The 15,319-nt window shown below is 33.7% G+C and overlaps 1 pseudogene; it reads left to right on the top strand.

Annotated features, from left to right (window-relative positions):
- Positions 1–2,447: 2,447 nt before the first annotated feature.
- LOC143062026 (heat shock protein 70 B2-like) lies at positions 2,448–3,965 on the top strand (annotated as a pseudogene).
- Positions 3,966–15,319: the final 11,354 nt, after the last annotated feature.

The following is a 15,319-nucleotide window of genomic DNA, read 5'->3' as shown; positions in this document are numbered from 1 at the left end:
GTGTTGCCCAGCCCAGTGAGATTTATCAATACTAGCCTGAATCTTTTAAGTGGATTTGTTGAGTAATTACAAATGAAATACTTAAAAGATGTACAAGAACTGTGGCGGATCCAGAAATTTGCATAAGTGGGGCCCACTGACTGACTTAAGAGGGGACATTTTCCAGTCACGCTTCAATGATTACCTATATAAGCAACCAATTTTTTTCTCAAAAAGGGGGGGGGGGGCGGGCCCCCTGACCCCCCTAAATCCGCCTCTGAAGAAGACACATCATGATTTATAGTTACTTGGTTAGATGTTACCAAACATTACCTGAATGTTACGTATGTTGTATAACAAACATATAAGGACATGATCTACCAACAAACATGGCTGCTGTTGCTAAATAGAACATGGGGATAAAATAAAGTTTCTGCCTCATATATCAAAACCTGAAATCGTTAGAGTAGGTCCGGTAAGGGACGATTTTGGCCTCAAATTTCAGGTTCATCTGACGAAAGATTTTTACCACTTTTTAAACACTTAAGTGTCTATTTCATTTGAATCAATTATTTTATGTGAACGATTTTAACTGATTTAGTCATGAAAAACGATCCGATTCAATCTCAAATATGAAAAATCTACCAAATATGCCAAAAAATGACACTTTTCAGATGGTTTTTGTCAAAAATGAAAGTGGCCGCATCCATGTTCATCCTCAACCTTTATATATGTTATGTGTTATCATAAAATACAACTTACATTCAATATTAAGGATGAACACGAATGCGGCCACTTTCGTTTTACACGAAAACCGTCTAAAATTTAACTAAAATACTAGAATTAGGAGGATTTTAGTAATTTAGCAAGACTTAATGGTGCTAGTATCCGATATATGTGCATTGTATTTTCAAAACCAGTCCATATTTATGTAGCAGAAGCATTCTACTATCAAATAAATAACTAAAAGTTTACATTTTAACAATTTTGTAAAACTGTTATATTTTGGGGCCAAAAAGGGGTCTTAATGAACCTACTCCTTTGATTATTTTTAAACTGATCAGCAGGTCAAGTTCTATTTCCTGCTTAATTTTCGGACAATTCATTTTGGAGTTATTGCCCCTGAAATGTAAATGTTTTGCAAATATTGCATTTTGATTGTTTTCTTCAAGGTATTACAGATAAAGAAAAATATAATGTAAAAATGATCAGAACAATCAGATCTACAAATACGTTAACTTGACAGAAATCGTCAAATTATCCTTAGTAGTAGTTATTGCCGTCAAATGATGACGTTTGACTGTTGGTATGTTAGATTCCATCCAGGACACGTATCTAATGTAAACAAGAAGATTTGGTAAGGATGCACATGCGATAACGAGTCAACACAAGAGACCAAATGACACAGAAATTAGTTATAATTATAGGTCACCTTACGGCAAACAACAATGAGCAAAGCCCTTAACCACTTTATCAGTCATAAAAGGCCCCGAAATGATAAATGTAAAACAATTCTAAGGAGAAAAACAAACGGCTTAATTTATGTACAAAATAAAGAACAAAAACAAATATGATATACAGCAACAAATTCAACAGCAGCCAATTAATTCTTGACTTAATTCGGACTTTCCTGGCTTAATTCGGACTCTATTCAAGTTTGTTCAATCCTTTTAGCCCGCGTTCTAATATATTGTTTCCGCGTTCTAATATATTGTTTACTCGGGGATTTGTATAGTGAGATTACAAATCCTTGGTATAATTTAACGGATGCTCAAATAGGTATTACCAATTTCTCTTTGTTTTGTACTCTTACATTACTGACCATTACTCTTGTGATTGGTTATGTGCGCTCAGCTACTGGATACATTTTATACCATTACTGCCTATGCAATTTCGTATCAGTTTCTCTCTCAGTGGAACTACAAAATTTAATAAGATTTGCTGGTATCAAGCATCATGTTAGCATACTGTACGGTACGATTCGGTCATCAACTTCCTGTGTATCAGATAAAAGTTACAGTGGGAAATCCTTGATGAACAGATATAGTTAATAGTATGCTGTATTCTGACGGGGAAGAAGAAGCAAATTGGTGATATAAAAATCCAATAAAAAAACATATCCTGTAACCGAGCACCTGTCGCTGTTCGGTAGTAGATGGGTAAAATAAATTAATAGGATCAAAAAGTGAACACATAAAGCCTTTGTAACCACCAAACATATCGTTGTCTGTATATTGTACGATATTTATTTACAGCCACATAAATTTCTATTAAGCATGCACAGCCTTAAGTTAGTGGTATATGTGAGCTAATGTCATCATTTGGAGTCCGTTGTCGTACATTTTTTCTTAAATCTTGTCTGCCAAAACCGAGAGGCCCATTTCAACCAAACATTTGCTGAATTTATAATTTTTGTATTTTTTTTTTCTGCCTTTGAATAAAAGTCTACGGTCTTTAAAAATGCCAACATGTCCGAAACCATTAATACAGTTTTCGATGCCAAGCGACTGATTGGGAGAAACTTGAGTGATTCAACAGTTCAGTCAGATATGAAACATTGGCCATTCTCAGTAATCAACAAGAGGTAAACTGAAACTACATGCAGAATACAAGGGAGAAACCAAAACATTTACCCCAGAAGAAATAAGTTCAATGATATTGGTAAAAAGGAAAGAAACAGGTGAAGCCTATATTGGAAAAACAGTTGCAGATGCAGTCATCACAGTTCCTGCATACTTCAATGATTCTCAAAGATTAGCAACTAAAGATGCTGTCATTATTGCAGGACTTAATGTTTTGAGAATAATAAACGAGCCAACGGCTGCTGCTTTAGCTTACGGTCTTGAGAAAAATTTATCAGGCGAGAAAAACGTTTTAATATTTGATTTGGGAGGAGGAACATTTGACGTTTCAATTCTTACGATAGACGAGGGTTCTTTATTTGAAGTTCGCTCCACAGCTGGATATACTCACCTTGGAGGCGAAGACTTTGACAATAGAATGGTCAATCATCTTGTGAATGAATTCAAGAGAAAGTGTGGAAAGGACATTACTGGCAATAATCGTGCAATCAGAAGACTGAGAACTGCATGTGAAAAAGCAAAGAGAACATTATCAAGCAACACAGAGGCAAGTGTAGAAATTGATTCCTTATTTGAGGGTACTAGTATTGACTTTAACACAAAGGTAACTAGAGCACGATTTGAAGAACTGTGTTCAGATTTGTTCAGAACAACACTTGAACCAGTTGTAAAGGCTTTAAGAGACGCTAAACTTGATAAAAGTAGTATTCAGGAGATAGTTCTTGTTGGAGGTTCAACAAGAATACCTAAAATACAGAAAATGCTGTCGGAGTTTATGAATGGAAAAGAACTGAACAAATCCGTTAACCCAGACGAAGCTGTAGCCTATGGGGCAGCCGTTCAAGCAGCTATCCTGTCGGGCGATCATAGCGACACCATCAAAGATGTACTTTTAGTTTTTTTAGTGCCTCAGATTGAAGTTGAATTTGATATTGATGCAAATGGACGTTTTTGAATGTATCAGCTCACGACAAAAGCACAGGAAATTCAAAGAAAATAACAATCACAAACGATAGAGGAAGGCTAAGTAAAGAAGATATTGACCGAATGGTTTCTGATGCTGAGAAATACAAAGACGAAGATGAAAAACAAAAGGAGCGTATCACAGCAAGAAATCAACTGGAAAACTATATATTCAGTGTTAAACAGTCTATAGGAGACTCAGGTGACAAACTGTCAACACAGGAAAAAGACGACGTATCAAAAGCTTGTGAAGAATTGCTTAAATGGTTAGATCAGAATTTACTAGCCGAAAAAGAGGAATATGAGGACAAAATGAAAGAACTTCAGAAAATATGTATCCCCATTATGACAAAACTTCATGGAGGTGCTCATAATGAATCAAACGGACAAAATAGAAGTCAGAATACTTCCGGTGGCCCTACGATAGAAGAAGTTGATTAAATAGTAGAACACTTATTGAAATATTATTTTTATGCTTTTATACTTTGTTAGCAATTGTCGTTGTTGAATCATATTATCTAAGATTATTTTCATACGGGTATGATAATAAATGTTTAATATAAGTTTGTGTTCATTCAATTCTCCCTAAATACTTTTCTAGCATTAATGTTTTTGCAAACCTTGTGTTCTTTGATATAACCTTTTGTCATCAAACTGATCGACTAAAAGGGAGCAGATTGAGGTAGAGGAGATAGAAAGATACCGAAAAGGGTTTTCAAACTCACATGTCAAAAACAGACTGACCATGCCATTGCAAAAAAAAAAACAGAAAACAACAAAAAGATTAACAACAGTAAACACAACATTGAAAACTTAAAACCAAACAACACGAACCCAAACAAATACTGTGGGCGATCATAGGTGATCTAGAAAGATAAGCAGCATCTACTACACATGCGACCAACACCCTTTAAAATGAAAAAAAATAAGTTTATTATGTCAGTGATCTCGCCGTGGGTTGTCTTTCTTAATTATGTATTGATACAAATAGAAGATGTGGAGTGATTGTCAGTGAGACAACAATTCACTATAGACCATGTCATTTGATATAGTTGGTGTTGATTGCAGATCTTTAATTGATTGATTATTGGTTGCTTAAGGACGCTTAACGTTCAGTGGGCAGATTTTTGATATTATATCAATTCATATACAACTTTTTTAAACCATGCAAATAATCTAAATCATAGGAAATATTCACTATATATGAAAAGAACATTTGTTGTTCTACGTTTTGACTGCATAGCAAACTTTCGTGTTATACTCTCTAGGAGTAGGGATATATTGCATTCATCTTGTCCGTCTGTTCGTTCAAAAATTTGTTTCAGACACCCTTTTCTCATGTTGTACAGAATGACTTCATATTTGGTCAGAAGTTTGACCTTGATTTGTTGTAATATTTGACCTCTTTTTTCAATCTTTCAGACATCTTCTTTCTCGTGGTTGATGCTTTGAATCAATCTTTAACTTTGTTAAACAAACTTAAATTTTTCATCACATTTTTCGAAAGTACTATATAACAGGGTAACTTCATATTCTGTTAGCAACTTACTAGTGATTAGTTGTACCATGTGAACGCTTGTGATCATTTTAATGCCAAAAGATTTCAATTGCTCACTGTTGCGAAAGATATACATTGAAACTCATAAGTCAAAATAAACTGACAACGTCATGCCTCATAAGAAAAAAAGACAAACAGACAAACCATATGATAGTACACTAAACACAACATGGAAAATTGAAGACCAAGCAACACGAAGCCCACCAAAAAAACGGGGGTAATCTCAGGTGCTCTGTAGTGTTGCTCATATTAGTACAACCATTGTTATAAGTCTTATACGGTAGTTCACATTCGTGTAAAGCTGATGGTAGTTACGACATTAGGTACATTTACGACGAGATGATTTCAACTTCACCATTCGGAACTCTAGGCTTAATAGTTTCTTTGTAAGCAGTAACCATCTATCATGGAAATCATGATAGTAATTATAAGCCCGGGAATATCGTATCAATCTGGAGGTACATACTCCGTATGCAGGCGATGCTGGATTGTTGCTACATAGAAATGGAAAGTTCAAATTGAAGCTGAAATCATTTCTTTTGTGACAGTCGTGACAAGTTTTGTTTTCCACCGACCCTAATTGTCAGTTCCTAGATGTAAGTTAAGATATGGGACATACTTTAAAACTGTATCTGTTGTATCCTTTGTCTCAATTTCAACGGGAAAGATGCGTTCAGCATATAGTCAACGAATTTTTAATTATTTAGGGAGAGAAAATCGTCTATATACTAGATGATTCAGCTGCTATCAATTCAATAAAAATTTCGAGGAATCATCAAATTAAATACAACACGATCAAGTAAAAAGTCTTTCACAAGTTAATGTGTTGGTTTTGTGTATATTTATCAACTTTATCCGTCCCTGCATGTAACGGGAAGTTCTCTCGCCATATTAAATGTATCTTGTGAAAGGAATACTATCCGATTTTATCCTTTCTCCATGATGTTTTTGAGTTACCTTTCTTTACTCACACGTCAAATACCTCCTTTTTTAATGAAATATAATTTAAACCGTATTTTTGGAGTACTTTTCAAAGATATATTATTTCATATAAGTATGCGAAAGAACTTATAAATCAAACCCTTTTTGCACTTTATTTTGCTCTAATTATTTTCAAAAGTCAGAACTATGAAAAACAATTATAGGTAATCAAAGGCCATATCCGGCATTTGCTCAGAGAACGGGTTAAATTGCGTTCCGTGTTGATACATTAACGTGTAAATACGCTAATTTGAGATTGAAAAACTATTCAAATACAGACTTATGAACTTTCTAACAAAAAAAAATAAGTGATGAGTGTTTATTAAGTCATTACAAGAAATTGTATCAAAATCTGTCATTTTCACCCTATATAATTAACCCCTGACACTTATTTTGATATGGACCGGTCATTGTTATCGAATCCCTAAATTCGCATTTAGAATTGATGAGGGAGCTCAGTATAGTTTTCATTTGTATGCCCAACCTACGATAGTAGAGGGGCATTATGTTTTCTGGTCTGTGGCTCCGTTCGTTCGTTCGTTCGTCCGTGCGTCCGTTCGTCCCACTTCAGGTTAAAGTTTTTGGTCAAAGTAGTTTTTGATGAAGCTGAAGTCCAATGAACTTGAAACTTAGTACACTTGTTGCTTATAATATGATCTTTTTAATTGTAAAGTCAAATTAGACTTTTGACCCCAATTTCACGGTCCACTGAACATAGAAAATGAAAGTGGGAGTTTCACGTTAAAGTTTTTGGTCAAGGAAGTTTTTGATAAAATTGAAGTCCAATCAACTTGAAACTTAGTACACATGTTCCCTATAGAATAATCTTTCTAATTTTAATGCTAAATTACATTTTTACCCAATTTTACGGTTCATAGAACATGAAAAATAATAGTGCGAGTGGGGCATCCGTGTACTTTGGACACATTCTTGTTATCTCTTGTCTTTCTGTTTGTCTGTCAACAATTTTCATAGACTCAAAAAATCAAAATTATAGATAGGTATGAGGCCAATAAAGTTGTTACATGCATATTAATAATAATAAATATGTAGATATATGCATATTTCAATTTGTTGATATTCGAACCATCCGTTTGTGAAAATAATTAACATTTGTTTACTATGCACAGTTACTTGGCTATGTCCATCCTTTGCTTGTAAATAGGACAAGGTTGAAACTGTTAGTGACTCTTGACTTAATAGTTGGTTCAATATATCCGGACCATGACACATGGTGATGGTAATTATAACTATGCACTATAACTTTGTTATGCCAATCCTTTGCTGGAAGACATATGCTATGTTGAATATTTTCCAAAAAGGTCAAAAGAGAGTGCATGGCAACTTGATTTGGTTGTATCAGTATACCTTAATTATTTGCTACTCTGTCTCATAAATAAACCAGCGGACCCATCGCTGACATGTCGTTTTTTATAGTAATTGTTTCACCTTTTACTGTTTTCATGACATTTGTTTAAATTTGTGCTGCGCATATTATGTCAGAATAATTGTTTATGAAGACATTACCTAATAATTCAAGCCCGTACCATATCTGATTATCTTTCCGCCTTTGGTAATCGCAGTAAGAGATATATCACGACTGAATTATTCTGGTCAATGAAGAGGAGATTGTAACTCTAGATCTAAACAGATACAAATTTCTTACTGCTTTTTTATGCCCCATCTAGGGGTATTATGCTTTTAGGACTGTGCGTCTGTTTGTTGGACTGTCCGTCTGTCCCGCTTCAGATTACAGTTTTTGGTTTAAGTTTTTGTCAACCGTAGTTTTTGATAAAGTTGAAGCCCAATCAATCTGAAACTTAGTACCCATGTTTCCTATGATATTTTTTGTTATGATCTTTCTAATCTAAATAAAAAATAAGAATTTTGACCCCAATTTCACGGTACATTGAACATAGAAAATTATAGTAACCACTGAAGCTGTTATCCTAATGCTAGTAAGTTAAAGTTTTGCTTTGCTTGTATTATTTTTATTCGACCACAAAAATTAAAATTGTTTTGGTCGTATATAGTTATCACGTTGTCGTCGTCGTCGTCGTCGTCAGCGTCAGCGTCGTCCGAAGACAGATTGTATCTGGATAACTTTAGAATAAGTAAATAGAAATCAATAAAATTTTAAAACAAGATTTATAACCACTGAAGGAAGATTGGGATTGATTGAAGGGGTTATTGTCCCAACTGTTTAGGAATTAGGGGCCAAAAAGGGGGCCCAAATGATAATTTTTATAGTTTCCAGACAATAACTTGTGTTAAAGCGTATGAATCTCTATGAAATTATACCACAAGTTTCCATACTACAAAGGAATGGTTAGGATTAACTTTGGGGGTTTATGGCTCAAACCATTTAGGAATTAGGTGCAAGAAAGTGGAAAACAAGGGTTTTTACTGGTTATAGGATAATTGAGACAATTTAAAAGTGGTTTGAGGGAGGTAATTCAAATCAATTTAAAGAATAATGTTTGATTACCTCCCTTTCACTGCTTCTAAATTATGTATTAATAAATGATGATTGTCTTGAGGTGATTAGCTGTCGATTCATTTTTAGCAGTTACTTTTAATTAATATTAATTTTAGCCAGGACTAAGCATGTCATGTTATATTTTAAAACATTTATGATGTATTTAAATGGGTAATTATGATTGAGAGACTGAACATACCTTGAGGAAAGGAATTATTTTTTTGGAATACGGGAAAGGGAGGATATAGAAGATATCGGAGGGGGAGACAATTTTTTTCATTTCAGATTTTTTTTTCGGAAAGGGGGGGGGGTCAATTCGAAATAATGTGTGTTGCTCAAAATAATAAAAATACTTATATTGTTTTCAAATTTCAATCTTAGTTACAATCACTTTAGTAAAATTGATATAAACAAAACAAGCAAAGAAACTAAACCTTTAACTTGATAACAGCTTTAACGATTTTGTCAAGGTAGTTATGGATGAAGATGAAGCCCAATCAACTTAAAACATTATACACAGGTTCCTTATGATACAATGTATTATCTATCTAATTTTAATGCCAAATTAAAGTTTGACCCCAATTTCAGGGTCCTCTGAACATAGAAATTGATAGTGCGAGTGGGGCATCCGTGTACTATGGACACATTCTTGTTTATACATTTGATAACAAAATCTTAGACCTGATGATTTGATAGGGTTACAGACTCCGGAACAATGGCCTTAAAAATAATGAAGAGATAAATGAAGACCCCATCAAATCCTTCGACTTTAAAATATGTCATATTTAACTTTGTTTGAAGATCCTAATCCTGAAAGCTTTTAAAATACGATTATAATATGTATGTCTGAAACAAAGTTAATTTATATTTCTTTTTACACATTTGTTTAATACTTTTGTTTACCATCAAACTGGACACTGGGCGGATTCATGTAATTTTTATCAATGAAACAAAAGGTATTCATGAAAGGTGCGATTATCCGGTTCTTACTCTTTAACATAATTGTTGTATAATTGTGATTTTTTTTAATACCAAAGTTGAGCATTCTTCAGAAATTTGAGAAACTTCTTGATACAGATCAAGTGTTTTCATCAATTAAAAATGTTATTATTTTGAAGAAAATTTTGAAATATATTTAACGCTCTACTATATATACGCCCGGCTAAAAATTGTTTGTGTCTAAACTCTTTGATTTTCAGTCGTATTTAAAAGCTATTAGTATTTCGTTTTAAAGAAAAGGGTTATCGAAGACAAAGAAATGATCCATATGCGTATTTATTTACCTTAGGAAAAATTCAATTTAATCATTTCAAGGACGCGTTCATCGACCTTGCAAAATATTGCCAGACATTCAAGAACAGTTTTAATTTGAAAAAGATGTTAATTTTAGAAAGCATGCAGAAAATTTGTTTCATTCATCATTTGTTCATTTTTAGACACTATAGTACATTTTTTATTTGAAAATAATGTACAAAAATTGTCCATTGAGGGAAATTATGCACAACAATATTTTTCATTTAGTTGAACCGAGTCGTTATAGGTTGATATCTCATCCTATTGGCTGTGTCATAAAAAACATATATATAACGTGTTAAATATTTCAAATTTACACATGTACAAATACATCAAGGAAGCTTTTTGTAGATTTCCAGAAGAATATGCTGTTAATATTTGCGGAAATGGGGAAGTGTGGGTTTTGTTTTTGACGTAATACGTTTTTAACATGATAATATTTTTCTCGTTGGTGCTTTGGCCGCTTGAAGTAACTGTTAAACATGTACAGTCACTGTGCTTTCTTTGACATTGTAGGACTTTGGTTTTAGTTTCATGAAACCTGAATACGCTCCAAACAAGTAATAAAAGAATACACACATTTAATAAAATAAACAGCTGCGCCATGAGCGCATGATACGCCCGTCGCGTTTTCAAAGAATAAAGTTCAATAACTCTTCAATTTCATATAAGAAATGTGCACAAAACGAAAGGAAGCTGCCTTGATAGATATAAATCAGTCATTAAAGTTTAATGAAAACTGCTGAAAGCACTTTTAGACAAGTCTGAAAACTGGAAAAATCACCCTCTTTTTATGAATAAAATCCAATAACTCAGAAACGTAAAATCCGAAATTTATAAAGATTAAAAGGAAGCACACATCAATAGATTTACCAAAGTTCCATGCAAATTGGTACAAACGGACGGACAGACGGACAACGGTATACCATAATACGTCTCGTAAACGGGCGTAATTTATAAAAAAAAAGAAGGGAAAAATAAAGATACGAAAGAAAAAAATGAATAAGCAACGTATTTCTCGATTTTTATTTGGCGTGATGAGCGTAGTAAGATCATGCTTATCGTAGTAAAAGCCTGGTGAGAACGTGGTTTAATCGTAGCAGGATCGTTGTAGAAGCGTAATGAGGACGTAGTATCATCGTGAAAACAACGAAAATAAAAAAAAACATGCCGCTGATACCGTGACAACACCATGATCTGAATTAATTTAAGATCGCAGTGAGCTTGGTGCGATCGTGGTCTAGTGGGTTTGGGGCTTAAGCTGGGGTCATACACCCACGATTTTTACTGCCATCCTTGACAGGACCATTCCCGATTAAAAATTGTCAAAATTTTGACCAAGAAAATTCAAAATGAGAAAAAAAAATTAACACGACAACAGTGAACCGAGGCTGACGGAAGTTATCCGTTAGAAAATTGTCGGCATATTCGGGATGCTCAGGAACTGTCGGAACGTAATCCTTACAGGGTCCGCTCTACCGCATTGCAAACGGCTTTGTCCGGTCTCAGTCGTCTTATGTTCTGTTATTGTCGAAACTCTGGCGTGGGTATCATTGATGAATTTCGTATTAATATCGAGATTGTTCTGGAACGGTTTCGGCATAGACGGTTCGTATTCGACAAGATGTGAATGCAATCTGGACTCAATCGGCAGAAAAACAGCAATGAAAAATGTCTCCAGATCCTTCCATTCGGACAGGACACCGTCAAGAAAACACATAACATTTTTAGGATTTTTATCCGATACAGAAGAATCTGTCACAATATAGTCACGCTTGTAATCTGACTAGACAAAATCGACCAAGTTTCCCCGAATGTTACGGGACGCACCTAACTGTTGGAACGCTTAGCCGAACTATCCGGACCCCGTAGGAATCTGTTACGAACTTAAACGACTGCGTTCAGACAATGATTGGACATTCCCGATAATTGAGGATAGTAATCCGACTTTTTCACTTTTCGTGTCTTATCGCTGTCTGAGCTCAAACGGGAGCAATAATCGGCAATGTGTGAATGCCGCATTTGCATTTGCAATTACAATAATTGTATTAAAATCTGTCATTTTCTTCCTACCCAATTTATCCCTAACTCTTATCATAATATGTACTAGTCATTGTTATTCACTAGTAATCTTTAGTTGCGTAATTAAATTTGACGCAGGAGCCCTATAGTTTTCATTTGTTTCCATCTCTCCGTCTGCCCGTCAACCAGTTTCGTAGAAAAAAATACAAATGTATAGGAAGAAGTACCATAAAATTTCCCAATGTTGCCATAATATGTAATTTGCATATTTTTATTTTGTTGCAAGACAGCTCATCAATTATAAAAACATTCTGTATCATAATTTTATTGTGCACAGTAATTTGGCTATGCGTATCCTTTGCTTGAAAATAGGACAAGGACTAAGGTTGAAATTGTTGGTGACTCTTGCTTTTAATGTGTATAATATATCCGGACCATGATAAATGGTGCTGTTAATTATAACTATGCACTTTGAATAGACTATGCCAATATTCTGCTGAAAGACGTATAATTTGTATCATACTTTCTTGTAGCAGCAAAAGATCTAACAAATGTACATGACGACTTGTTTTGTTTGCATAAGTATAAATTATTTGCTACCGAGCCTCACACAATTCACCAGCGGGGTCTTTGTGGACATGTACATTTTTGCTAGTAATTTTTTTACCTTTCCTGTTTATATGACTAAATTTGTGCTGCCCGTATTATATCAGACAATGTGAAATTATATAACGTAAAAATAATGGTTTACGAAGACATTACCTAATAATTCAAGCCCGTACCATCTCTGATTCTCTTTCCGCCTGTGGTAATCGTAGTAAGAGATATATCACGACTGGATTATTCTGGTTAATGAAGAGAGGGAATGCAACTCTAGATCTGAACATATATATACACATTTACCGCTGCCTTTTCATGCTCCATCTAGGGACATTATATTTTTCGTTCGACTGTCCGTCTGCCCCGCTTCTGGTTAAAGCTGTTGGTAAAAGTTTTTTGTCAAAGGAATTTTTGATGAAGCCCAATCAACTTCAAACTTAGTACACATAATTCCTATTATATGATATTTCTAATCTTAATAACAAATACGATTTTTGACCCCAATTTCACGGTACATTGAAAATAGTAAATGATAGTAAGTAGGGGTTTCAGGTTAAAGTTTTTAGTCAATGTAGTTTTTGATGAAGTTGAAGTCCAATCAATTTGAAACTGTGTACACATGCATGTTCCCTATGATATGATCTTTCTAATTTAAATTCCAAATTAGATTTTTTTATCCCAATTTCACTGTCTACTGAACATAGAAAATGATAGTGCACGTTTCAGGTTAAAGTTTTTGGTCAAGGTAGTTTTTGATGAAGTTGAAATTCAATCAACTTGAAACTTAGTATACATGTTCCCTATGATATGATGTTTCTAATTTTAATGCCAAATTTAGTTTTGTCTCCAATTTCACGGTCCACTGAACATAAAAAATGATAGCGTGAATGGGTCATCCAGGTAGTATAGACACATTCTTGTTTGTTCAAGCATTGTAATTAAGACTGCATTAAGACGGCATCTGCAAACCATATAAAAAGTCTAACTTTTATACATTATATTTAAATTTGATTAGACGTTATCAAATAATCAAATTAATCTTTTATGATAATATACAGTTTGTGATCCGCCTACTTATATTGTTTGCACATGTCAATGTTAGTTACAATACTTAAGTAAATTTTTATATAAACAAAGCAAGCAAGCAAAGAAAACCTTTAACAGCTGTAATGATTTTGGTCAAGGTAGTTATTGATGAAGTTGAAGCCGAATCAACTTTAAACATAATATAAATGTTTCCTATGGTATCATCTATCTAATTTTAAACGTAGTGTTGGAACTTTGAAGAGTTAGCGGAAATGCAATACGCCTATATTAAGCTGTTATTATTCCGTTTTAAAGAATTAAAGGATAGGAGACAAAGAAATGATCGAGATGGCTTAAAGTTAATTTTATCATTTCAAGGACGTGTTCATCGACCTTGCAAAATATTGCTAGACATTTAAGTACATTTTTAATTTGAAAATGATGTTTATTTCAGGAATCATGCAGACTACGTGTTTCATTTATTGTTAGGCACGTTAGCACATTTTTTATTTGAAAATGATGTCCGAAACAAAAAATAGTCCAATGAGTGAAACTATGCAGACACATGATATTTGTCATTTAATTAAACAGAGTCGTTTATATAGGTTGATATTTCACCCTATCGGCTACTACAGCATATGATGCTAAAACATATTATTATAACGTGTAACATAAATTTACACATGTAACCAATTAATCAAGGAAGGCAACTTCAAGCTATTTGTACATTTCCGGGAAAATATGCTGTTATCATGTTAATATTTGCGGAAATGGGGAAGTGTGGGTTTTGGTTTTGACGTAATACGTTTTTAACATGATAATATTTGTCTCGTTGGTGCATCAGCCGCCTTTAATCACTGTTAAGGTAGCAATACTCAGTTAGGAGTTTTGTGACGCATTTTGGCACTGTGGATTTTTCAAATAGGAAAGTTATAGTGTAATAAAATTTATTTTTAGACATCTGAGTGCTAATTTAGCCTTCAAAAATGGTTTATAAGAGCATCAAGATTATTGTTTACATGTTTTATGGGCTATTTTCTGTTTGACAATCCGTATTTTCATAGGTAGACCGGTCATCGGCCCAGAAATTAATGTAATGTTTACAAACACTTTTCTACACGAAGTTTTTGACGCAATTTTACAAAAAATGAGATGAAAGACATATGATTTTCAAAAGATTTGCTGAATGATATTTGTACACAGTTTCTGAAAAGGTATTACTTCAAGCGATTGAAATTCTACTTTTAGCCAAATTTTGAGGAAATATGTGACATCTTTCCCCCTGTTTGCAATATTTTATAACAAATACATGAAGATTGTTGCCATGGATACACCCAAAAGAAATTATATTTTACCATTTTTAATTATATGCTGGATATTAAATCTATGGAAGATTCTGATTACATACATATATGCACACATATGACACAAACAGTCAATTTAATTAAAAACCGATCTCTCATCGCGACATATCAGAAAACGGGAGCGATGAGAGATTGGTTTTTAATTAGATCAGTAAGCTTAATATTGCAAAAAAGCAATGAAAAGGGGATGGGGAAATTTATAAGGGCAAATTTTAATATTTTTTCCTAACTGTGTATTGCTACCTAAACAGTCATTGTGCTTTCTTCCACATCGCAGAACTGTGGCTGTATTTAAAAAAATCCTGAATCTCCAAATACGTAATAAAAAATAAGGAAAAACACAAGAAATAAAAAAATGAGAAAAACATTAATTGATAACAAATTTCTCCAGTAATTTATAGGATGTCATTTGTTGCTGTTTATCATATTTGTTTTTCGTACATTATTTTAACATAAATCAATTTTCACGTTT

This window comes from Mytilus galloprovincialis, chromosome 2, assembly GCF_965363235.1.
Source record: "Mytilus galloprovincialis chromosome 2, xbMytGall1.hap1.1, whole genome shotgun sequence".
In the NCBI taxonomy this organism is placed as follows: Eukaryota; Metazoa; Mollusca; class Bivalvia; order Mytilida; family Mytilidae; genus Mytilus; species Mytilus galloprovincialis.
Note: the sequence above shows the minus strand (reverse complement) of the source record. Positions and strands in the feature narration are given on the sequence as shown.